Source organism: Akebia trifoliata, chromosome 6, assembly GCF_017979445.1.
Source record: "Akebia trifoliata isolate Shusen 1 chromosome 6, ASM1797944v1, whole genome shotgun sequence".
In the NCBI taxonomy this organism is placed as follows: domain Eukaryota; kingdom Viridiplantae; phylum Streptophyta; class Magnoliopsida; order Ranunculales; family Lardizabalaceae; genus Akebia; species Akebia trifoliata.
In genome coordinates, this window is record NC_141380.1 from 20880024 (window position 1) to 20907024 (window position 27001).

A 27001-nucleotide genomic window follows, 5' to 3' on the forward strand; every position below is an offset into this window, starting at 1 on the left:
CTTTTTTTCTCGGATCTCGAGATCAAACTCTTGTAGAAGTAGAATCCAACGGATTAACCTTACTTTAGCATCTTTCTTTGATGGAAGGTACTTCAATGCTACATGATCTGTGTAGATTACGACTTTAGATCCTATGAGGTAGGGTTGAAAATTTTCAACAGCATAGACCACTGCTAGCATTTTCTTTTCTGTTGTATAGTAGATAAACTGAGCATCGTTAGGGGATTTACTAGCATATTGGATAACATGAAGTTGTTTTTCAATTCGTTGACCCAAAACAGTTCCTATTGCATAATCTGAAGTGTCGCACATAACTTCAAATGGAATGCTCCAGTTTAGAGGTTGAATAATGGGTGTCGAGGTTAACTCGGACTTGAGCTTGTTGAACGCAGAGAGACATGACTTTGAAAAGTCAAAAGGAACATCCTTTCCTAATCGCTTACATAAAGGCTGCGAGATTTTTTCGAAATCATTAATGAATCTACGATAGAAACCTACATGGCCTAGGAATGACCTAATTTCTTTTACCGTTTTACGAAGTGATAATTTTTTTATTAGACCTACCTTCGTCTTATCTACCTCAATCCCCTTAGTAGAAACAATGTGCCCTAGCACACAATCCCCGATGTTACAATGAAATGACATTTTTCCCAATTGAGGACTAGATTGACCTCTTTGCAACGTACAAGGACCAAAGTCAAGTGATGGAGACATTCCTCAAAATTTGGTCCTAAAATTGAAAAATCATCCATAAACACTTCGAGATATCTTTCTAGTATTTCGAAAAATATACTCATCATACATTGTTGAAAAGTAGCAAGTGCATTGCACAATCCGAAAGACATGCGACGATATGCAAAAGTTCCAAAGGACAGGTGAAAGTTGTTTTCTTTTGATCGATTGGAGCAATAAGTATCTGGTTATACTCGGAATAACCATCTAAGAAGCAATAGTAAGAATGTCCTGCTAGACGCTCTAACATTTGATCAATGAAAGGTAAGGGGAAATGATCCTTAGGAGTCATCGAGTTGAGTTTCCTATAATCGATACACACTCTTCATCCATTTTTGACTCGAGTGGGGATTAATTCGTTGTCTTGGTTCACTACCACAGTGATACCAGATTTCTTAGGAATTACTTGTTTAGGACTCACCCAACGATTGACAGTGATAAGATAGATAATACCCGCATCTAGAAATTTCATTACTTCCATCCGAACCACGTCTTTCATGACAGGATTTAGCCATCTTTGAGGTTCTAAGGAAGGCTTAGCGAAATCCTCTAAACGAATATGGTGCATCACCACAGATGGACTAATTCCCTTTATGTCAGCTATGCTCCAACCAATAGCTTCTTGATATTCTTTTAATACTCCTAACAATTTTCCCTCTTAAACTTCATTGAGGTGAGAGAAAATGATCACGGGCAAGGTTTGATTCTTGCCAAGAAATGCATATCTCAAGGTCTCTGGAAGTGACTTGAATTCTAATTTTGGAGGCTCGACATGGAAAGGAACAAGATTGGATGTGCGCACGGGAAGACTTTCAACTTTCGTGTGCTACCGTACGGAATGTAAGAGTGGAACGGATTCAAGCAAAGTATTGACTTCTCTTATACACTCTTCTACATCCAAGTCAAGGTCAAAGTGAGCCAAATATTTCGTTAGGGGATCAAAGTACCCTAACTCTTGATACATTTGATTGACTAGAGTAGCTATCATGTTCATTTCCTCCATACCATCATCTACATCAATTTCTTGGAAATTGTGGAAGACGTTCAGTTTCACTTTCATATCCCTAAATGTTAAAGTCATAATCTTGTTTCTACAATGAATGACTGTGTCAGACGTGACTAAGAATGGACATCCTAAGATGATAGGAAGATGACTATGCGAATTGATGACTGACTCTGTGTCTAAGACAACAAAATCAACAAGGAAATAGAAATATTTGACTTTAACTATCACATCATCAACTATACCCTTTGAAATTTTTATGGACCTATCGACTAGACTCAACGTGATATCGGTGGGTGTCATAACCCCCAAACCTAATTGTTTATAAATCGAATATGGTAAAAGGTTCACACTGACCCCTAAGTCTAAGAAACATTTTTTGACCACTTGATTTTCACTATGAATGGAAATTATCAGACATCCAGCATCCTTAAATTTTGGTGCAATCATTTGTTGGATGAGCGACGAATCTTGGGCTGCCATGATGGCTTCCCGAGGAATTGGTATTTTTCTTTTAATTGTAGTCAAATCCTTTAGGAATTTCGCATAAGAAGGTATTTGCTTAATGGCATCTAGGAATGGGATATTGATATACACATTTTGAAAGACTTCTAAAACACCCTCAAACTGCTTACTTTTTTTAGAATCTTTAAGGCGATGGGAAAATGGAGCTTTTGGACTCGATAAAATGATGGGAAGATTTTCCACATCTTTCTCCTTCTCTTTTGGAGACTCTATGACTTCTTTTTGAATTTTATCCTTCTCTACGACCTTTTCTCCCTTGTCAATAGGTTGGACCTTGTTGTCCACCTTCTTTCCTGAACGTAAAGTATGGATAGTCTGGACTGAATCTTGTGGAGCTCTAGAATGGCTTCCTAGTTCGTATTGAATTTTTTGATTCGTTTGGAATCAAAGGTTGACCTCTAAGGTTAGGGATAGTTTGACTAGGAAATTGACCCTTTTCTCTTTCACTCAAGGAGAGAGCTAACTGTCCCAATTGAACTTCCATCTTTGCTATGGATTGCACAGTGACGTGGTTAATCTAAATTTCATTTTGATGGGTTCGCTGTTGAGTTTTGATGAACTGTTGTTGCTGCCTCATCAACTCGGCAATCATAGATTCTAAGGATGACTGTTTTGGGCAGGCTGTTAGTAATTGATCATTGGATCTGGTATGATGGCTCTATAATCTATAGATTGTTGGGGTTGATAAGGGACTTGAAGAACAATGGCTTGGTTTGTGAAAGAACCAGATTGCCTAAGAAAACTCCTATTGTAACCTGATGGACCACTAGATAGAATAGGTTCGTTCTGTCTGTACGAGAAATTAGGATGGAACCTATTATCTAGGTGATACGTTTGGCTAAAAGAGTTCGAAGTTGGCTTCCTAAAAATACTATAGACATTAATCGTATTTGCTTATTCAACATTGATTTGAAGTAAGGTGGGACAGCACTCAACCAAATGGTTGTTGCCGTCGCATATAACGCACAAAGAACTAAGTTCGACAGTCACTTGCGAAATTATACGAGGGTCTAGGTGAGGTTTGGATGCTAAGATAGTAAAGGCATCTAACTTCTTCGTGAGATTGTTCATCCCATTCACTAGACTAGACATGATATTTTTGAGGTCTGCCTTCATCTTATACATGCCTGTCTTCCTAACTGGATCGTCTCTATCAAACTTTTCCTGGTTAGTGTTCTAATTTTGAGCACTCTCGGTTAACTCTACGAGGAAATCGTACGTTTGTTTGGGAGTCTGACTCATGAATTGACGCTTATGCATTGACTTGACTAAGGTATGTTGATTCATTGTTAATCCTCTATGAAAACTTTGCACCAACTGTACTTTGTCAATGCCATGGTGTGGGCACTTGAACAATAAATCATTGAATCTTTCCCAAGTTTGAGAAAATTCATCATTAGGACGGGCTCTAAAATTTCTAATGGAGTCCTTCATTTTCTCAGTTTTGGCCACGGGGTAGAATTTGACAATAAATTTTTTGGATAAAACATCCCAGGTAGATATGGAATTGGGTATAGGGAGTTCAACCACGCAGCTACGTGGTTTTCCAGGGATAACGGGAATAGAATAAGCTTGATAGTCTCGTCATCTAGATTCTGATTTCTAAAAGTTTGACATATAGTCAAGAATCGATTAAGGTGGGTGTAAGGTTGTTCACGCTCTAAATCGTGGAACTTAGGAAGCATATTGATGGTCGCAGCCCTAATTTTAAATTGAGGTGCATTGTTCAGTAGTAAAAAAATACATGCAGGAAGAGATGCGAAAGTTAGAACGAAGAACTCATTGAGAGTTCATTTTCGATCATCCATCATAACTACTGATGGTGTCTTGCGTATCCTATTAATGGTACGTTCGATCTCAGGATCAAATGGTTCTAACACGTTGTTCTGTGAACGTCTATCAAGCATGCAAATCACACAGTCAATCAAACAATCACGAAAAGAAAAGACTGGACATAGATAGGTTGCCTAAAGCTAGACAGCTCCTAACTGAGTAGAAATAGAACAACTAGCCTTCCAAATTGGTTCAATGAAGTCAATTTTGAATCATTCGGATCTCTAGATTGAAAGTAACGCACAATGCATAAGCAAAGGCACTCTTAAGTCACCTTCCTTTCTTAAATAGACTAAGTCTATCCCCTCAAAGGAGAATATCTTACTAGATACAAAAGATGACCAAGAAGCGCAATTGATACAACTTGAAGCAAAAAAATTTCTATTGAGCTCGTGGGCCCTATAGTCAAGTCTAATTGATTTTAATTAATTTGATTGGATAACTAGTGAATTGATTATCCTAATTAGAGTAAGGAATTGGTAATGACTTCCAATCCTTATCTTATCATGTCATCCCTAGGAGAGGGGTGCTCTTTACTACATAATTAACTATTCCATGTACATATTGAAAAAATAACATACAAAGGCAAGGAGTAACCCACTAGCATGGAGAGGTGTGGGTGTTTTGAGATTACCTCTCGTACTAGACGGGGTGAAGATGGTTTAAGTCGACTTAGGTTACCAACTCCAATTTTGGTATGCGAATCTAAGGAGTCGTGACGGTGTTGTCCACCCGTCATCCTTCCATAGTCTATTACAATCCAAACCTTCTTACATAATTTTAAAAAAATTACAAGGAATCCTATACAAGAGTTTCTAAAACAAAAAAAATAAACCTAACCAAAGATTAAATGAAATTGAAAGAAAAGAAAAAAAATATTCACCTACAAGGAGCAAAATAGAAATATTAGTAGAAATGATAGTAAACGGACTCAAAAATAGAATCTGACTTACCAAAATCTTGCTAATTTTGTCAAATTTTATAAAAAAAAATTTCTATCCCAAATCGATATAATATAATAGTTAATCGAAGATCGGAGCAGAAAGTTACAGTCAATTTAAGTTCTGTTGTCTAGGGTGAAAAAACAAACGAGAATGACCTTTTTTTTCTTTTTTTAATGTTTTTTCTTCTTTCTTCTCTCTTAAAACCTCAAGAACACTTGAAATTACAGAAAGAAACCAAAAGAAAAAATAAAATAAAATAAAAATGAAAAAAAATTAATTTTAAATCAAAACTTACCATAACTACCTTTACCTTTCCCCGACAGCGGTACCAAAATTCTGATGAAACTATCATTGTTCTTCTCACCGACGTTAATATTAATCCTACTTTTACCTTACTTGTGGGGCAAATAGGGGATCGACCAAGAGAAATGAGGAATAGAGTTAAGCTAAGAGGATAAAATTTAAATTAACTAAAAGGAATTAAAATTATTTTTCTTTGTATTTTTGAACTTATAAAAAGATGTAAAATTACTAGAAAATGAACCAAAGTACATGAAATTAAAATACAATTGGAGGTGGATCTACCTAGAACATGTTGATGAGCAATTTCTAATCTCTAACCTTTTTATAACTCAATCGTAAGGGCTTGGTGTTAGCTCTGTAGATCGAAAAATTTAACAAATGAAATCACATGAGAGACATAAAAAAGTAGAATTCTTTGAAAACTTCCTACTACCAATTATCTAGTTTACGCATACTTTATCTTGATCTAATCTAACTATAAAGTATCTACATTAAGAATAAAATATGTAAAAAATTTTAAACAGAACTCATAAACATTTTAATTAAAAGAAAGGTATGAAATTAGAAACAACACAAGAACTTGCTCTAGGCTTTTTCACTCTCTAATGGAGGGGAGCTTAGCCTAATGTCATTGCAAGAGAGGGAGGATAAGAGATGAAGGAACTTCTCTTCATTTCATGGAGAAATTTTTAACTTCTTATTCTTCTTCTACTTCTTACAAAACTTTTAGCCAAAAGAAAATAACTAGAAAATAAAAATACAAAAAATAAGAGAATAGGCTTAGAGCCTCAGATTAAAGGAGTCTTGGATAAGAGAACCAAGAGCAACCCTTTTTCTAGAGATTAAGGTTCTATTTATAGAGAAAATTGTGTGTAGAAGAATCTAAAAGTAGCCTCCACTTTTTTTTTCACAAAAAGACAAAAAAGAAGAATATGAGTTAATAATTAGGGCATTCCAAAGTGGGCCCAAATACTTTTTCCTTGAGATTTTGATTCCAAAATATTGATTTTTAGCACAAGAAACACACGTAATTAGATTTATCTAGTAAATGAATTTATTTATGTATAATTAAGCCTAATTAACATGCAACATGGTGTTTCGAGGCTTATCATGATTATTACCTTAATACGGATAAATAAGGACAAAAATCAAGATAAATGTCCAAAAAACATGCATATAATTGAGTGTTTCAAGATACTCATCACAACTACAGGTTCTGAAGCTAAAAAAATAGGAAGGAACGGGTGAGTAACAATAGTTACCTAGTAAGGAAACAAACAATTTCTGCCAATAATCTTTTCTAACATGAACGAATAAGCATACTAAATCATTTTAACATATGGAAAGTTTTACAGAATAAACTACGATTAACTGGTACATATAGTTAGGGATGAGCAACTAAACATTTTAAAATCGACATTACATCAATCAACAATACTCATTATAGTATTTTCTTTATATACAAATCTAATTGACCAAATATAAATATTAAACATACATTTCATTTTATATATCAAAGTAAAACAATACATACATAATACACTATGGTGGAGTATTGGAATTAGAGAGTTGGGATTCACGACTGGATCACTCCCAGTTGGGACATGAAGTTACAATTCTTCTCTAACTTTTAATTCTTGATTTTGTGGTTGATCGCTGCACTTACCACGTTTGGTTAACCATTTATCCGGTTTAGGCTGGCTGTTTGATGTGAGTGTAAGTAATGGGTTTCTTTTCGATATGTCAGAACATTCAACTACTATAGATTGTTAGTGATCACTAACTAATCATCTTCGTCTATGCCTATCAGGCATACATGTGATTTTCAAATATACAAACCATTCATATATGACCACCTTTATATTATAAGTTTACTGGTAAAGATAAAGAGGAATAACTCGGATTCCAGTTGTGACTCCACTCTCATACGCATCCCATACCACGTATGAGCTTGGTGATCTATACCATACATCCCAGGATAGTACACCACTCCGGATGATATGACGCATTATCCCTTCAAACATTCACAGACTCTTTAACAGTTTACAAAATAGCTACCTATATATTATTTTCATTTGAAAATAAAAGAGAAATTAACAATACAAGGTTGCGAATTGATGAGACTATCGTTGTTCTTCTCTCCAGAGTTAATAATAATCTTACTTTTACCTTACTTGTGGGGCAAGTAAGGGATCGAACCTAAGAGAAAGGCGGAGTAGAGTTAAGCTAAGAGGATAAAATTTAAATTAACTAAAAGGAATTAAAACTGTTTTTCTTTGTATTTTTGAACTTATAAGAAGATGTAAAATTACTAGAAAATAAATTAAAGTGAATGAAATTAAAAATAAATAAACTTATGAAATTAAAGCACCATTGTAGGTAAATCTACCTAAAACATGTTGATGAGCAATTCCTAGTCTCTAGCCTTTTTATAACTCAATCATAAAGGCTTGGTGTTAGCTCCTTAAATCAGAAAGTTTTGCAAATAAAATGAAATGAGGGAATATAAACAAAGTAGAATTCTTTGAAAACTTCTTACTACCAATTATCTAATTTAAGCATACTTTATCTTAATCTAATTTAAGCATAAAGTATCTATATTAAGAATAAAAGGTGCAAGAAACTTAAAGAGAATTCATAAGCATTTTAAATAAAAGAAAGGCATGAAATTAGAAATAACACAAGAACTTGCTCTAGGCTTTTCCACTCTTCAATGGAGGGGAACTTAGCCTAATGTCATTGCAAGAGAGGGAAGATAAGAGATGAAAGAACTTTTCTTCATTTCATGGAGAAAATTACAACTTCTTCTTCTTTTACTTCTTACAAGACTATTTAACCAAAAGAAAATAACTAGAAAATGAAAATACAAAAAATAAGAGAATAGGCTAAGAGCCTTAGATTAAAGGAGTCTTGGATAAGAGAACCAAGATGAGACCCTTTCTCTAGAAATAAAGGCTCTATTTATAGAGAAAATGTGTGTAGAAGAGTCTAAAAGTAGCTTCCACTTTTCTTTGCACAAAAAGACAAAAGAGGAGAATATGAGTTAAGGATTAGGGTATTCCAAAGTGGGCCCAAATGCTTTTATCTTGAGATTTTGATTCCAAATTATTGATTTTCTACACAAGAAACACACGTAATTAGATTTATCTAGTAAATGAATTTATTTATATATAATTAAGCCTAATTAACATGCAACGTGGTGATTTGAGGCTTATCATGATTATTATCTTAATATGGATAAATAGGTACAAAAATCAAGATAAATATCTGAAAAATGTGTCTATAATTAAGTGTTTCGAGACACTTATCACACTACCAAACTTATCTTTTTCTAGTCCCTAGAAAATAAAACTACTACTTACGCAGGCACCTCGACTGCATTTAGCAAATGCAGCAAGCCCTTGAATCGCTAGGTTACCCCTAGTGGACGAGTTTGACTCGTGAGGGTTTGCAGAAAATATACCCACAAAATTTGAAAATAACTTTGAAGTAAAAATAGTCAAAATCAAAACTTATATTGAAAAGCACAAGTCTTATTTTTTTGTTTTGTCAATCAATTGGAAGTACTACTTGGTATAGAGTCTCAACCCTTATTTCTCTACGACAAAACTTAGACTTAAATTGACCTTTGAGCGATAGTGATTCTAACTCAAAAATTTAAGAGATTCAATTTGATAAAATGAGTTTCAACCTTCTAACTACTCAAGAATAACGGAAGTAACTTAGAGTTTAATTCTAAACTTAGCATCCTGTCTGGGTAGTGAGAAGTGTGGATATTCACTTTAATACCTCTAAGGGGCTTTATCTGTGATATTTCAGTATATTCACATTTTTACACTTGATGGCTTTCACCTTACTAAAACTTTACATAAACTTTTGGATCTTTGACTCTTTTTTTTTTAAAGATCTTTCCTTTTTTTTCTATTACTTCTTTACTCTTTTTCTAAGAAAAGTAGGCAGCCCTTTTCAAGGTATCCAGTCTATTTCAATGGTTACTGTACAAGGTGTATACAATCCAGTTCTGTTTTTCTTCTAATCAGCCAACCAATTGAACAAGGAAGTTAACGTTCATCAAACCAAGTTTTTTCTTAAACTCTAGGTAGAAAGAAGGTAACAAGCTCTCTTAATACAATCTAGACTCTTGGTAACCTTATTAGAAGTGACTATAAACCAAAAGATAACTTTGCTCTAATTTTTGTCTAAGAGAAACACAAATGGGAACTCCAGATCATAGCTTCCAATGAAAGATTGATTAAATATTTTTAACTAAGTGCTTAAAGATACAAGTTAAGATTTTGAGCAAAATACAACAAAGTCACCAACTAAATACTTTTCAACTTTTTTTTTTAAAGAAGAAAATAATAAGTGGAAATCCGACCCATACACCCCCAAACTTAAACAATATATTGTCCTCAATATTTCAACATATATATGCAAAGGTAAAATTTAAATTGACAAAATGAAATGAAGTGGGTTAGATAGCACTTGAGAAAGACCTTATAGTCCTATTTATATTTAACACAATGTCCCCTAAAACGTATGGGTTGCTTCCCAGAAGTGTTAAGTTTAACGTCTTTAGCCAGACGAAAACATAGTTAATTTTGATATACGGGGTCATCGAGGAGAAGAACTTCCTCCTGCGGAACATACTTGAGAAAAGGTTTGAGACGTTGGCCATTCACTTTGAAAGTGGATCCGTCCTTAGGATTAAGGACTTCAATAGCACCATGGGGGTAGACTGTTTGGATAATATATGAACCAGTCCATTGAAACTTAAGTTTTCCTGGAAAAAGGTGGAGTCTGTTATCATACAACAAAACTCTTTGATTATGAATGAAATTCCTCTTAAGAATGTGCCTATCGTGAAAGAATTTGGTACGCTCTTTGTACCTTTTGGCACAATCATACGAGTCATTTCTAATCTCTTCTAACTCGTCTAGTTGTAACTCTCGCTTCTCACCGACTTTATCAAAATCAAAGTTAAAGCGCTTAATCGCCCAATATGCACGATGCTTAAGTTCTACAGGGAGATGGCAAGCCTTGCCAAAAACTAACCGATAGGGAGACATCCCTATGGGTGTCTTGAATGCAGTCCTATAGGCCTAGAGTGAATCACTCAATCTCAAATATCAATCTTTCCATGAAGGATTGACTGTTTTTTCTAAGATAGTCTTTATTTCCCTATTAGAAATCTCTACTTGCCCACTTATTTGTAGGTGGTAAGGTATGGCAACCTTAGGCGTTATGAGGTATTTCTTCATCAACACAGCAAAGATCTTGTTGTAAAAATGCGAGCCACCATCACTTATGGTAGTTCGCGGAGTACCGAATCTTAAAAAAATCGTCTCCTTGATAAATTTTATCACAACCTTGTGATCGTTAGTTCTACATGCCACAGCTTCGACCCATTTTGACACATAGTCAACGACAACTAGGATGTATTGGTAATCCTGGCAGATAGGAAAGGGTCCTATGAAGTCTATACCCCACACGTCAAAAATTTCAATGATCAGGATAGGATTTTGAGGCATTTCATTTCTCTTAGAGATTTTTCCTAATCTCTGACATTTATCACAAGATTTACAAAACTCGTGGGCATCATAAAAAATACTAGGCCAGAAAAAATCGCATTGTAAGATTTTCATAGCGGTCTTCTTACCACTGAAGTGCCCTCCGCAGGCATGATTATGGCAAAACTCCAGGATATTGACTTGCTCACAGGTTGGAATACAACGTCTAATGATTTGATCGGGACAATACTTAAATAAGTATGGCTCATCCCAAAAATACCATTTTATTTTTGACAAAAGATGAAGTTTCTCTTGGCTAGTCATTTCGATTGAGAATTGACCTGTAACTAGGTAGTTGACAATGTCCACATACCATGGAGCATTGGTTTGAGAGATTTACATAAGTTGCTCATCGCGAAAGTATTCAGAGATGGGTAAGGACTCCTCAGATGGCTTGTTAACTATCCTAGACAAATGATCAACTACGACATTTTCTATCCCTTTTTTGTCTCGAATCTCGAGATCAAACTCTTGTAGAACTAGAATCCAACGGATTAACCTTGCTTTAGCATCTTTCTTTGATAGAAGGTACTTCAATGCTGCGTGGTCTGTGTAGATCAAGACTTTAAATCCTATGAGGTAGGGGCGGAATTTTTTAATGGCATAGACCACTGCTAGCATTTCCTTCTCTGTTGTAGAGTAGTTAAGCTGAGCATCGTTTAGGATTTTACTAGCATATTGGATAACATAAGGTTATTTTTCAATTTACTGACCCAAAACAGTACCTATTGCATAATCTAAAGCATCGCACATAACTTTGAATGGAATGCTCCAGTTTGGAGGTTGAATAATGGGTGCTGAGGTTAACTCGGACTTGAGCTTGTTGAACGCAGAGAGATATGACTCTGAAAAGTCAAAAGGAACATTCTTTCCCAATAGCTCACATAAAGACTTCGAGATTATCTCGAAATCTTTAATGAATCTACAATAGAAACCTGCATGGCTTAAGAATGACCTAATTTTTTTGATCGTTTTAGGAGGTGGTAATTTTTCAATTAGACCTACCTTTGCCTTATCTACCTCAATCCCCTTAGCAGAAACAATGTGCCCTAGCACAATCCCTGATGTTACAATGAATTGACATTTTTCCCAATTGAGGACTAGATTGACCTCTTTGCAACATACAAGGACCAAAGTCAAGTGATGGAGATATTCCACAAAACTTGGTCCGAAAATTGAAAAATCGTCCATGAATACTTCGAGATATCTTTCTAGCATGTTAGAAAATATACTCATCATGCACCGTTGAAAGTAGCGGGTGCATTGCACAATCCAAAATGCATACGACAATACACGAAAGTTTCAAAAGGACAGGTGAAAATTATTTTCTCTTGATCGATTGGAGCAACAGGTATCTGGTTGTACCCGGAATAACCATCTAAGAAGCAATAGTAAGAATGTCCTGCTAGACTCTCTAACATTTGATCATTGAAAGGTAAAGGGAAATGATCCTTAGGAGTCATCGAGTTGAGTTTCCTATAATCGATACACACTCTCCATCCATTTTGGACTCGAGTGGGGATTAATTCGTTGTCTTGGTTCACTACCACAGTGATACCAGATTTCTTAAGAACTACTTCTATAGACTCACCCAATGACTGTCAGAGATAGGATAGATAATACCTGCATCTAGCAATTTCATCACTTCCATCCGAATCACGTCTTTCATGACAGGATTTAGTCGTCTCTGAAGTTCTAAGAAAGGTTTAGCAAAATCCTCTAAACGAATATGGTGCATCACCACAGTTGGACTAATTCCCTTGATGTCAACTATGTTCCAACCAATAACTTCTTGATGTTCCCTTAATACTCCTAACAACTTTTCCTCTTAAACTTCATTGAGGTGAGAGGAAATGATCACGGGCAAGGTTTGATTCTTGCTAAGAAATACATATCTCAAAGTCTTTGGAAGCGACTTGAGTTCTAATTTTGGAGGCTCGACATGAGATGGAACAAAATTGGATGTGCGTACAAGAAGACTTTCAACTTTGCTTGCCACCGTACAGAATCTTAGAGTGGAACGGATTCAAGCAAAGTATTGACTTCGCTTATAGACTCTTCTACGTCTAAGTCAAGGCCAAAGTGAGCCAAACATTTCGTTAGGGGATCAGAGTACCTTAACTCTTGATACATTTGATTGACTAGCGTTTCTATCATGTTCACTTCCTCCATACCATCATCTACATTAATTCCTTGGAAATTGTGAAGACGTTCAGTTTCATTTTCATATCCCCAAATGCTAAAGTCATAATTCTGTTTCTACAACGAATGACTGCGTCAGACGTGGCTAAGAATGGACGTCCTAAGATGATAGGAATATGACTGTTCGAATTGATGACTAGATCACTGTCTAAGACAACAAAGTCAACAGGAAAATATAAATCTTTGACTTTAACTATCACGTCCTCAATTATACCCTTTAGAATTTTTATAGACCTATCGGCTAGACTTAACGTGATATCGGTGGGTTTCAAAACCCCCAAACCTAATTGTTTATAAACTAAATATGGTAAAAGGTTCACACTGGCCCCTAAGTCTAAGAGACATTTTTCGACCACTTGATTTCTAATATGAATGGTAATTGTCGGACATCCAGGATCTTTAAATTTTGGTGCAATCGTTTGTTGGATGAGCGACGAAGCTTGGGTTGTCATGATATCTTCTCGAGGAAATGGTGTTTTCCTTTTAGCTATGGTCAAATCCTTTAGGAATTTCGCATAAGAAGGTATCTACTTAATGGCATCTAGGAATGGGATATTGATATGCACATTTTGGAAGACTTTTATGACACCTTCAAACTGATTACCTTTTTTAGAATCTCTAAGACGATGGGGAAATGGAGCTTTTGGAATTGACAAAATGATAGGAGGATTTTCCAAATATTTCTTCTTCTCTGTTGGAGACTCTATAACTTCCTTTTGAACTTTGTCCTTCTATAGGACTTTTTCTCCTATGTCAATAGATTGGACCTTGTTGTCCACCTTCTTTCCTGAACGCAAGGTGTGGATAGCCTAGACTGAGTCTTATGGAACTCAAGAATGGCTTCTACTTCGTATTGACCTTTCGATCCGTTTGGAATCAAAGGTTGACCTCTCGGGTTAAGGATAGTCTGACTAGGAAATTGACCTTTCTCTCTCCCACTCAAGGAGAGAGCTAACTGCCCCAACTGAACTTCTATCTTAGCTATGGATTGCACAGTGACCTGGTTAATCTGAGTTTGATTTTGATGGATTTGCTGTTGAGTTTGGATGAACTACTGTTGCTACCTCATCAACTCGGTAATCATAGATTCTAAGGATGATTGTTGTTGGGCAGGCTGCTGGTAATTGGTCATAGGACCTGGTATGATTGCTCTGCAATCTGTAGATTGTTGGGGTTGATAAGGGACTTGAGGAATAATAATTTGATTTGTGGAAGAACCAGATTGCCTAGGAAAACTCCTATTATAACTTGACGGACTACTAGATTGAATAGGTTCGTTATATCTGTATGAGAAATTAGGATGAAACCTATTATCTAGGTGATACGTTTGGTTAAAAAAGTTTGGAATTGGCTTCCTAAAAGTACTATAGCCATTAATCGCATTTGCTTCTTCAGATTTGATTTGAAGCAATGTGGGACAACACTCGACCAAATAGTCGTTCCCGTCGCATATGACGCACAAAGAACTCGTTTCGACAGTCATTTGTGAAATTGCATAAGGGTCTAGGTGAGTTTGGATGCTGAAATGGTAAAGGCATCTAACTACCTCGTGAGATTGTTCATCCCACTCACTAGACTAGAAATGACATTTTTAAGATCAAGGTCTGCCTTCATCTCATACATGCCTGTCTTTCTAACCGGATCATCTCTATCAAACTCTTCTTGGTTAGTACTCATATTTTGAGCACTCTCGACTAATTCTACAAGGAAATCGTACGCTTGGTTGGGAGTCTGATTTTGACCTTTATGCATTGACTCGACTAAGGTACGTTGATTCATTGTTAATCCTCTATAAAAATTTTGCACTAGTTGTGCTTTGTCAAAGCCATGGTGTGGGCACTTAACTAATAAAACATTGAATCTTTGGGAAAATTCATCATTAAAATAGGCTCTAAAATTTCTAATGGAGTCCTTCATTTTCTCATTTTTGGCCATGGGGTAGAATTTGGTCATAAATTTCTTGGACAGAACATCCCAAGTAGATATGGAATTGGGTGTTAGAGAGTTCAACCATGCAGCTGCGTGGTCTTCCAAGGATAACGGGAACAGAATAAGCTTGATACTCTCCTCATCTAGGTTCTAATTTCTAAAAGTTTGACTTATAGTCAAGAATCGATTAAGATGGGTGTAAGGTTGTTCACGCTGTAAACCGTGAAACTTAAAGAGCATATTAATGGTGGCAGCCCTAATTTCAAACTAAGGTGCATTGTTCAATGGTAAAACAATGCATGTAGGAAGAGATGCGGAAGCTGGAGCGAAGAGCTCATTGAGAGTTCGTTCTCAATCACCCATCATAACTACTGATGGTGTTTTGCATGTCCTACTGATGGTACGTTGGATCTCAGGATCAAATGGTTCTAACACGTTATTTTGTGAACATCTACCAAGCATGTAAATCACACAGTCGATCAAACAATCACAAAAAGAAAAGACTGGACCTAGATAGGTTGCCTAAAGCTAGACAGCTCCTAACTTGGTAGAAATAGCGCAACTAGCCTTCCAACTTGGTTCTATGAAGTCAAGTTTGAATCATTCAAATCGCTAGATCGGAGGAGGCGCACAATGCATAAACAATGGCACTCTTAAATACCTTCCTTTCTTGAATAGACTGAGTCTATCCCCTCAAAGGACAAGATCTTACTATTTAGAAAAATGACCAAGAAGCGCAATTGGCACAACTTGAAGCGGAATTTCTCCTATTGAGCTCGTAGGCCCTATAGTCAAGTCTAATTGATTTTATTTAATTTGATTGGATGACCAATGAGTTAATTATCCTAATTAGAGTAAGGAATTGGTAATGAATTCCAATCCTTATCTTATCATGCCATCCCTAGGAGAGGGGTGCTCTTTACTACTTAATTAACTATTCCAAGTGTGTGCAAATTGAAAAAATAACACACAAAGGCAAGGAATAACCCATTAGCAAAGAGAAGCGTGGGTTTCGAGATTACCTCCCGTGCTAGACGGGATGAAGACGGTTTGAGTCGACTTAGGCCACCAACTCCAATTTTGGTGTGCGAACCTAAGGAGCCGTGACGGTATTATCCACTCGTCGTCCTTCCTTAGTCTATTACAATTAATGCCTTCTTGGATAATTAAAAAAAATTACAAAGAATCTTATACAAGTGTTTCTAAAACAGAAAAATAAACCTAACTAAAGATTTAAGGAAATTGAAAGAAAAGAAGAAAAAAAAATGTTCACCTACAAGAAGGAAAATAGAAATGTTAACAGAAATGATAGTAAACGGACTCAAAAATAGAATCTGACTTGCCACAATCTTGTTGACGTAATCACATTTTATAGAAACTTTCATTCTATCCCAAATCGATATATTATAATAGATAATCGGAGATCGGAGCAGAAAGTTACAGTTAGTTTAAGTTCTGCTGTCAAGGGTGAAAAAACAAACGGGAATGACTTTTTTTTTCAATGTTTTTTTCTTCATTCTTCTCTCTTAAAACCTCAAGAACACTTGAACTTATAGAAAGAAACCAAAATAAAAAAATAAAATAAAATAAAAATGAAATAAATGAATTTTAAATCAAAACTTACCACTACTACCTTTACCTTTCCCCGGCAGCGGCGCCAAAATTCTGATGAGACTATCGTTGTTCTTCTCACCGGAGTTAATAATAATCTTACTTTTACCTTACTTGTGGAGCAAGTAGGGGATCGAACCAAAGAGAAAGGCGGAGTAGAGTTAAGCTAAGAGGATAAAATTCAAATTAACTAAAAGGAATTAAAACTATTTTTCTTTGTATTTTTGAACTTATAAGAAGATGTAAAATTGGTAGAAAATAAACTAAAGTAAATGAAATTAAAAACAAATAAACTTATGAAATTAAAGCACCATTGGAGGTGAATCTACCTCAAACATGTTGATAAGCAACTCCTAGTCTCTAGCCTTTTTATAACTCAATCATAAGGGCTTGGTGTTAGCTCCTTAGATCATAAAGTTTTGCAAATAAAATGAAATGAGGAACATAAACAAAGTAGAATTCTTTGAAAACTTCTTACTACCAATTATCTAATTTAAGCATACTTTATCTTGATCTAATCTAAGCATAAAGTATCTATATTAAGAATAAAAGGTGTAAGAAACTTAAAGAGAATTCATAAGCATTTGAAATAAAAGAAAGGCATAAAATTAGAAATAACACAAGAACTTGCTCTATGCTTTTCCACTCTTCAATGGAGGGGAACTTAGCCTAATGTCATTGCAAGAGAGGGAAGATAAGAGATGAAAGAATTTTTCTTCATTTCATGGAGAAAATTACAACTTCTTCTTCTTTTACTTCTTACAAGACTATTTAACCAAAAGAAAATAACTAGAAAATGAAAATACAAAAAATAAGAGAATAGGCTAAGAACCTTAAATTAAAAGAGTCTTGGATAAGATAACCAAGATAAGACCCTTTCTCTAGAAATGAAAGCTCTATTTATAGAGAAAATGTTTGTAGAAGAGTCTAAAAGTAGCCTCCACTTTTCTTTGCACAAAAAGACAAAAGAGGAGAATATGAGTTAAGGATTAGAGCATTCCAAAGGATTAGGACATTCCAAAGTGGGCCCAAATGCTTTTGTCTTGAGATTTTGATTCCAAATTATTGATTTTCTGCACAAGAAACATACATAATTAGATTTATCTAGTAAATAAATTTATTTATATATAATTAAGCCTAATTAACATGCAAGGTGGTAATTTGAGGCTTATCATGATTATTATCTTAATATGGATAAATAGGTACAAAAATCAAGATCAATATCTGGAAAATGTGTGTATAATTGAGTGTTTGGAGACACTTATCAAGAATGGATATCCAGTTTCCTATCATGCAATTGTGGCCACCCGACCTAAATTAAATAATGAAACGGAAAAGTAAATAGCGCCTTGCGCTAACAGAAAGTAAATAAATATGTAACAAGTAATATTATCCCTAGATATCCATTTACCAACTTACACACAATACAACAATGTAAAAGGCAAACATCACCCATCAGGTGTGACTCTGACATTTTACCGTGTCATACCCTTTTTCCCTTTTTTCGATTTTTATAATTTTTAATCTCTCAATCAAAATATCCACTTTCTTATATTCATCAACTCAATATAAGTTCATTGAATATTAAATCATTTTTCCAACTATAAAATTTAGTTTTATCAATAACATTGAAAAAGTATAAAATTTTAATCAAAATGGAGTTCGAGCGGTGCATAAGACCCAACTGACGAAAATAACCCAGTGAAATATTTTAATCACGTATAATTTGTTATAAAATATAATTAAATATATCAAATATGCAAATTCTGGCATGGATTTGAAATAATCAATTGAATTCTAAATTTTTAAAAAACATATCACAAAATTTTGATAAAATCCTAAATGCAATTTTCACAATCTACGATTACTAATAGAAATTGAAAGTTCCTTACAATTTCTAGGCGACAATATTGAAACACGTGTATGAAAATCGAGACGATTGGCACAAAAATCGAGATAATTCAAATTTTGAGATGACTGATTTTTGAATCTAACCAAGTGGTTTCGAAGATCTCGATGCCGTCGTCTTTTCTCCTTTCTACAGCAGAGGACGGTTTAATCTTGAAACGGACAAAATCTGACGTCGAAGTTTTGAAATCCCCATATATAAATACGACTGATTTTTGATGATACGGGGTGAAAAAGAAAGTGAAAGGAAAAGATCTTAGGTGGATTTCGTAGATGTCGAGGTTGTGAACTTTTTTCCCTTCCACGTTGGAAGTCAACGGCGATCCGATCGAGACGAATCTGAATTTGAAAGTCGAAGAATTTTTTTTTAAATGCCTTGGTTGGTTTTGGACGAGTTGGGGAAGAAGATGATAAAAAAAATTAAAAAATTTTATTTATATAAATTTTGGGATGAAATCAATATTTTGCCTATTATTTTGATTGACGATAACTTAACCATTCGGACTTCAAAAGTGACGAATAAATACTCTATTTCATCTAATTTTTCGTTCTGATTATAATGGTATGGTCAATTTCTTCAAATTCTATTTCTAACAAAATTTACATTTTTGGCCTGCGGTGACCCCTAAAATCGATGTCATTTTCGTTTTTGACGATAATTCGACTTTCTATGCTCCAAAAATGACAAATAAATAATCCATGTTCAATAATATTTCATTACAAACCCAATGGTATAATCGAATCTTAAAAATTCTTGCTTTAGCAAAAAGTCATTATTTTAACCTAGTCCGACTCGATAATTGAGGATTTTATAACTTTTCTATTCGGACTCGCATTTGAGCATGTTTACAGGCTAAAGTATGTTTTCCGACCATTTTGAATACAATGGTGAGATTAGATTTCATTAAAAATGTTCAGAAACATCCTAAAATTTTACCCCTAAATCCCACTTTCAAGATTTTCTTAAAATTCTATTATTTATTTTTTTCCTTGAGATACGAATCGAAAACTTGGGATTTTACATAAAGGCAATTTTAAATTGCCTCCACTGATAAGAAAACCACCTCCAATATAACCAACGGTGGTTTGCCAAATGCCTACTATAGTCATGTCACCAATATGTTTTAGCGGCCAAGTCACAACAGTTTAAAAATTGTCTCTAATGAGTGCAATTCAAGGGCAGTTTTTCCTCAGCATTAACGATGGTTTTTTACCCGATCGGTTGACTATTTGTAAGACTTTTAGAGATGGTTTCGAAACACCAGTGATAAAAGTTTTAATTGTGTTTTGAAAATTAAAAGTAAATAAATAAGAATACTCAACGGTTGAAAACCGCCCCTAATGTTGTTATTTTTTTTCAAATGAGGCATGCACATCATAAAGAAAGTGAGCTACTATTGGCACCCCAAAATTTACTTACTACACCCCAATTTCTTAAATTATTATCACACCCCAATTAAAGATTAAAATACACCATTCAAACATTGCAAAATTGTGGCTCAAATTATTATCTTGGCATTACAAAACATTATACCATTTCTTCAAACAATTTCAATGGGATGTTATAACAAAACCATAAGTAGAAAATTTAAACATGCAAGTGAGTAGATATTTAAGTAATTTCAAAAAGAAGTTAGCATTGAAATATCTTAACACACTACCAAGATTTATTTGGGTACACCAAGAAGAAAAGACATCTTCATCTTCATTGAGTTATAAAATGGCAACTCACTGCAATTATCATGCCATTTGATTAAACCTACTATAATTACATCCCTACAACAAATAGACCGAGATGTAAGAGTCCAAAGTAAATGATGGCAGAACTTCTGCAATGGATAAATTAAATAATAAACATAATGAGAAAAAAGAAAACAAATGTTATTAAAACAACAGTCACCTAAAGTCATTTATGTGATATTTCCAAGCTTTTGTTACCAAAAATTAAACACAAAAAGTGGGCATCTAAAGGAATTAAAACAACAAAGAGCAAAATCTGTAATTTCAAGATCATAAACCCTAGTGAAAGGGTTGAAGCCTTACATATAACATCAATACATTATCTATAATTATGAAAGTAATCACCTATGACAATTCAAACCCAAACTTGGCTTCGGATAACAATAGCAAACATAATGGAGTTACAACACTTTTCAAAATTGGAACTGACGGTACATTAGTAAAATGTATGAGGGTAAGTTTGTGACATACCTAGTCATATCGATGTCATCTGCATAGATGGATGTAAGGAATGGATCAAATATTACTTGAATATAGTTTAAACATTGTGCACTTTTCAAATTAGATACCAGCACTATGAAATTCCAATTTGATTAGGTGCTTGCACAAAGTTATTCATCTTTGATCCACTATTGTATAATCTATACTTTCATCTAATGGGGTAGCAATAGGTTCATCAATCTTGTTAACCTTCCAAATTTAATTTCCATAACTCGAATTACCAGACAAACAAAAAAACTCTGACCCTCAAGAAGTAGATCCAAGTTCATGTTATAACATGAACTATTAAACATTAATACCCAATACAAGTTGGGTATCTTTAAATATCAAATTACCAGAAACAAAAAAATCCCATAAAACTTAATCCTTAATTCTTTACTAAAAACCAAAAAAATCCCCCATAAACTTCCTGAAACCTGTATAAGCATATCCAATTAAAGATTCTACACAAAATTCATAAACCAAGTAACAATTTTACCAAAAAAATTCATAGTTCTATAAAGAAAAAAAATAATACAAAATTTTCAAAATTTATAAATAAATAAACTGATTCAAACCCAAACAAAAAAAGGTTGGGAAGTCATAGAATACAAAGTGAAAAATTAGGTGAAAGGAAATTATCAAGAACTAACCCTTTTAATACCACAACTCATCTTCATTCAAAGAGAGTATGAAAGAAGATTCAAGAAGTTATAATAAGTCAGCAAGAATATCAAAGTAAATGGGATTTAAAAAAAAAATCTCTACAAACCTCAAATCTCCAAATCCTTGGCAAAAAAACTTATAATGAGTTGAGCTTCTATGACTTTTGTAGAAATGGAAATTCTAATAGAGACAAAAATGGTGCAAGAAGAAGAGATTGGGAGTTAAGGTGAGTGAGTGAGATAAACGAAGAGAGTACAAGAGGGAGATAAAATGAAACAAAGGGAGACAGTATGAGAGGGAGAGAGGAAACAAAAAAAATTGGGTAAAAAAAATCAAAGCTAAATAGCTTGGCACCAAAAGAGTTAGTGAGTGGTCTGCGATTCCCCAAAAATCACATTTATATTGCATCTCTTTGGAGGCATTTTAACATAAATCACTGCTAATGTTAAATTATTTAAGGTGTTTCTTTAAAATCGCCACTGATTTCATCTCTTTTGGGGAGCTTACTACAAAACTGCCTTGGATATTGCTATGTTGGTGGCGCTTCACAATACCTCCCAACAAAATCACCTCTAAAAGACCCCTACTTTTGTAGTACGTGCGATGTTGTAATCCTCTCCATCCTCGACTTTATCTAATTAGTTCATTGCCTATTTTAGTTACTCCTACATTTTTCTAAATTCTTTTATAATTTTATTTGTCATACTCTTTCAGCTTATCTATTTCAACATCGTCATCTCTACTATGCTCAGTTTATTATTATGATACTATTTGACCGTCCAAAACGCATAGTTAGTGTAGACACCCCATTTTTGCACTCGCCTGATTAATCAACTCGTCAACCCGATCGCAATGATTCCCAATGATGGATGTTATTTCCATTGCTTTATTTTGTGACCAGATGTGTTTCAGAAATCCGGATGAGGTATCTCGAATTGACAAAACCTTAGAAATCACGCTACGATAGGAAAATACGACTCTAGAAACATAGAAATCATCATCTTGCAAACGAAAAGAAGTTTTACGATAAAAATCGCTAAAAATTGATCAAATTACCAAAATACCCCTAACATCAAAACAACCCTAGAGCCTACGTTACGATTAGGAAAACTCATAAAACACATAAAATAACAAATCAAAATCAAATAAATCATTTCGCCAATTTTCATAGAATTTGATAAAATTACGAAAATGCCCCTCATAAAGTTCACAACCATTTCACACAAAGAATTTCATAAATGACACAAACCAATATTTTCATTGAATTTCTTATGAAAAATCGACTTAAAACGTGAAAAGTCCTCTTTGGGGCAAAACGGTAATTTCACAATTTTCATAATTAAAATTTTCAAAATTAATAAATAAAATATTAAATAATTAAAGTGAAACATTAATTAAATTAATTTAAAATTTTGAACCAAAGAAATCGATCAATCGGACTCTCATGAAAAATTGTTGAGGGTTCGTGAGATATTTCTTTAAGGACCCCTCCATTTGGGGGTCCAAAGAATTAAAGATATAATAGAGGGGGGTTCTCCAAAAATTTAAAGTCAATCAAGCAAGACTAAGGTCAAGGTATTATAGTCAATCAAGTGAGACTAAAGTCAAAATTAAAGTCAATTAAGCAAGACTAAAGTCAAGATATTAAAAGTCAATCAATTAAGACTAAAGTCAAAATATTAAAAGTCAATCAAATAAGACCAAAAGTCATAATAGAGTTCTAATTAAATAATAACTCAATCTAATAGAGTTCTAACTAAAACACAACTCCACTTAAAACAATTCTAATTAAAACACAACTCTACCTAAAACAAGTCTAACTAAAACATAATTATAATTAAAAGAACTCTAATTAAACACTAACTCTATCAAAATCAACCCCTAAAAAAATCTATAAATAGAGGTGCTCACACCCTATTTTCGTATCAAATCAAAAACCCTAAGAGAAGTAGGTCTAAAAGCCCCCCTAGCCTCCCATAAACCCTAGTTTTGGAGTCCCAACTCCTTACCTAATATCCCTCCTTCGATTTTAACCTAAGAAACGCCTAAAAGCCTTCCAAAAGCATCCCAAAATCCACAACAAACTTGAAAAGTTCAGATCTAAGAAAGTAGAGATACCTTGCCTCGGAGATCGGAAATCAAATCCGAAAACAGAACGAAGCAAGAAGTACGGTACAAGGAGCAATTTTTGTCAGATCTGAGGGAAGAAAGTCTTTGCTATCGGAAAGGTATAACTTCTTATTTTTTATTTTATTATTATCTAGATTTTTTTAGCAATGTAACCTATTTGGGAAGTTAGTAGAGACCGACTTTGGCCGGGCGGGGTTGGTGCTTAACACCTTCCAACCCTATAATTTGATCCCCGAACCCTTTTTTCTTTCGTAGATTAGTAATGTTTTCCTTTCTAAGAGAGTAAGTTTGATTCCTAGACCTTAATAACTAGGTGGCGACTCCCAAACCTCAAGGGTCAAAAGCGGATCCGCGCACCCTGCAGATCGAGGGCACTTTTAGTTAGTCTTCTAAATTTTTTCTTTAAAGTCATTTATAAATAAAAGGTAGCAATTTGTGGTCTTAAGAAAAGATTTAGTTAAAATTATTCAATCAAGTTTTTACATCAATGATCTCTTTAGATGGGTCTATTGATTGATGGTTTATATTTTTCATTAAATGAGCAATATAATGATTCTTGTTCCTCCATTCTATTTCATTTGAAGTCACTTCTTTTGTTAATTCTTATGTGTTGATATTCACTAAAAGACTAAACAAACAAATATAGAGATACTTGATAATTTTACGTATATGCACCAGCAAATTGAAAGCGCCCTCGATCCGCGGGGTGCTCGGATCCGCTTTTGACCCTTGAGGTTTGGGAGTCGCCACCTAGTTTAGGTCTAGGAACCATAAATGACTCTACAATGGATAAAACAGAACTAATCTACATAGAAATATGAATCCGGGGATCATGTTACGGGGTTGGAAGGTGTTAGGCACCAACCCCGCCCGGCCAATGCCGGTCTCTACTTATCCCAAATAGATCTACATTGCTAATGATAAAACCTAGATTAAAAAAATAATAAAAAAACCTTACCTTCGATCTGCAAAAGCACTATTCCCTCAGATTTGAAAAACAGTTCCTTGTACCGTACTCCTTGCTTCGTTTTGTCTCCGGATCTGATTTCTGATCTCCGAGGCAAGGTGTCTCCTTCTTGGATCTGAATGCTTTGAATTTGTGATGGATTTTTGGGATGTTTTTGGGAGGTTTTTGGGTGTTTTTTAGGCTAAAATAGGAGTAGGGATGTTAGGGAAGGAGTTGGGGCTCCAAAATTAGGGTTTTGGAGGGGTTATGGAGGCTTCTTCACCTACTTTTTCTAGGGTTTTTTCTTTGATACGAAAATAAGGTGTGGAGGCTCCTATTTATAAAGTTTTTAGAAGCATTTAGGGTTTGATTAGCGTATTTTTAGGGTTTCAATTAGGGTTTTGACTTAGTCTTTAGGGTTTTAGGGTTTTGATTTTAGTCTTATGAGATTGACTTGATTAGTTTTAGATTAGGGTTTGGATTTAGGGTTTTGACCTTAGTCTTATGAGATTGACTTGATTAGTTTAGATTAGGGTTTGATTTAGGGTTTTGACCTTAGTCTTATGAGATTGACTCGATTAGTACCTTGACTTCAGTCTTGCTTGATTGACTTTAATTTTGACTTCAGTCTCACTTGATTGACTTTAATACCTTGACTTCAGTCTTGCTTGATTTACTTTTAATTTTTGGAGAACCCCTTCTATTATATTTAATTCTTTGAACCCCCGAATGGAGGGGTCCTTAAAGAAATATCCCACGAACCCTCAACAATTTTGCCTGAGAGTCCAATTAATCGATTTTTTAGGTTCAACTTTTTAAATTAATTTCATTAATGTTTCACTTTAATTATTTAATTTTTTATAATTAATTTTTAATTTGAATTTTTTAATTATGAAAATTGTGAAATTACCGTTTTGCCCTCGGAGAGGATTTTTACGTTTTTTTTAAGTCGTTTTTCAATGTTCCAAGATGTTTTGGAATCAGTTTTTTGTAAGGAATTCAATGGGAATGTTGGTTTTTTTCATTTATGAAGTTTTTATATGAAATGATCGTGAACTTTATGAGGGGTATTTTCGTAATTTTGTCAAATTTTGTGAAAATTGGCGAAGTGGTTTACTTGGTTTCGATTTGTTGTTTTATGTGTTTGAACGGATTTTCCTAAGCGTAATGTAGGCTCTAAGGTTGTTTTGAGGTTAGGGGTATTTTGGTAATTTAATCATTTTTTGTGATTTTTATCGTGAAGCTTCTTTTTGGTTTGCAAGATGATGATTTCTATGTTTCTGGGGTCGTATTTTCCTAGCGTAGCGTGGTTTCTAAGTTTTGTCAGTTCGAGATACCTCATCCGGATTTCTGAAATATATCTGGTAACAAAATAAAGCATTGGAATAGACATCCATCATTGGGAACCTTTGCGATCGGGTTGACGACTTGATTAATCAGGCGGATGCAAAAATGGGGTGTCTACAGATGCCCCTCTTTGGCAGAGGGTTGAAGTAAACAAGATAGCAAATCTATCTTGGTAGATTAGTGCGATATCCGAATGCCAAAGCTAGTGACAGTTCATTTTGCAGCCTGATTTAACAATTCGTCGGGGTATTCGGATCATTGAGCATAAAACTCTCCTCGAACTAAAAAAAAAAATGTCAGGTCCTTGAGCGCGAGCTCTCACTGGCAGTGTCAGATCCTTGAATTTTAAAAAAAATTCTCCTTGACTGATATAACAACTGTGCAAGTGTGTGGGCTCAAAATCTGAGATAGATTTTAAAGAGTTTGAGTTGGAAATGAGTCAAATCTGAGCATGAAGTAAATATAAACTGAGCATAATTCCAAGAAAACCCTTGGCGGTATCTGAGCATAGTTCCGAGAAAGCCCTCGGTGGCATCTGAGCATAGTTCCGAGAAAACCCTCGGTGGCATCTGAGCATAATTCCAAGAACCCTTGGCGGCGTCTGAGCATAGTTCCGAGAAAACCCTCGGCGGCATCTGAGCATAATTCCAAGAAAACCCTTGGCGGCATCTGAGCATAGTTCCGAGAAAACCCTCGATGGCATCTGAGCATAATTCCAAGAAAACCCTTGGCGGTATCTGAGCATAGTTCCGAGAAAACCCTCGGCGGCATCTGAGCATAATTCCAAGAAAACCCTTGGCGGTATCTGAGCATAATTCCAAGAAAACCCTTGGCGGTATCTGAGCATAATTCCGGTGGCATCTGAGCATAGTTCCGAGAAAACCCTCGGCGGCATCTGAGCATAATTCCAAGAAAACCCTTGGCGGCATCTGAGCATAATTCCAAGAAAACCCTTGGCGACATCTGAGCATAGTTCCTAGAAAACCCTCGGCGGCATCTGAGCATAATTCCAAGAAAACCCTTGGCGGCATCTGAGCATAATTCCGAGAAAACCCTCGGCGGCATCTGAGCATAATCCAAGATAACCCTTGGCAGCATCTGAGCAAAATCCAAGATAACCCTTGGCGGAGAC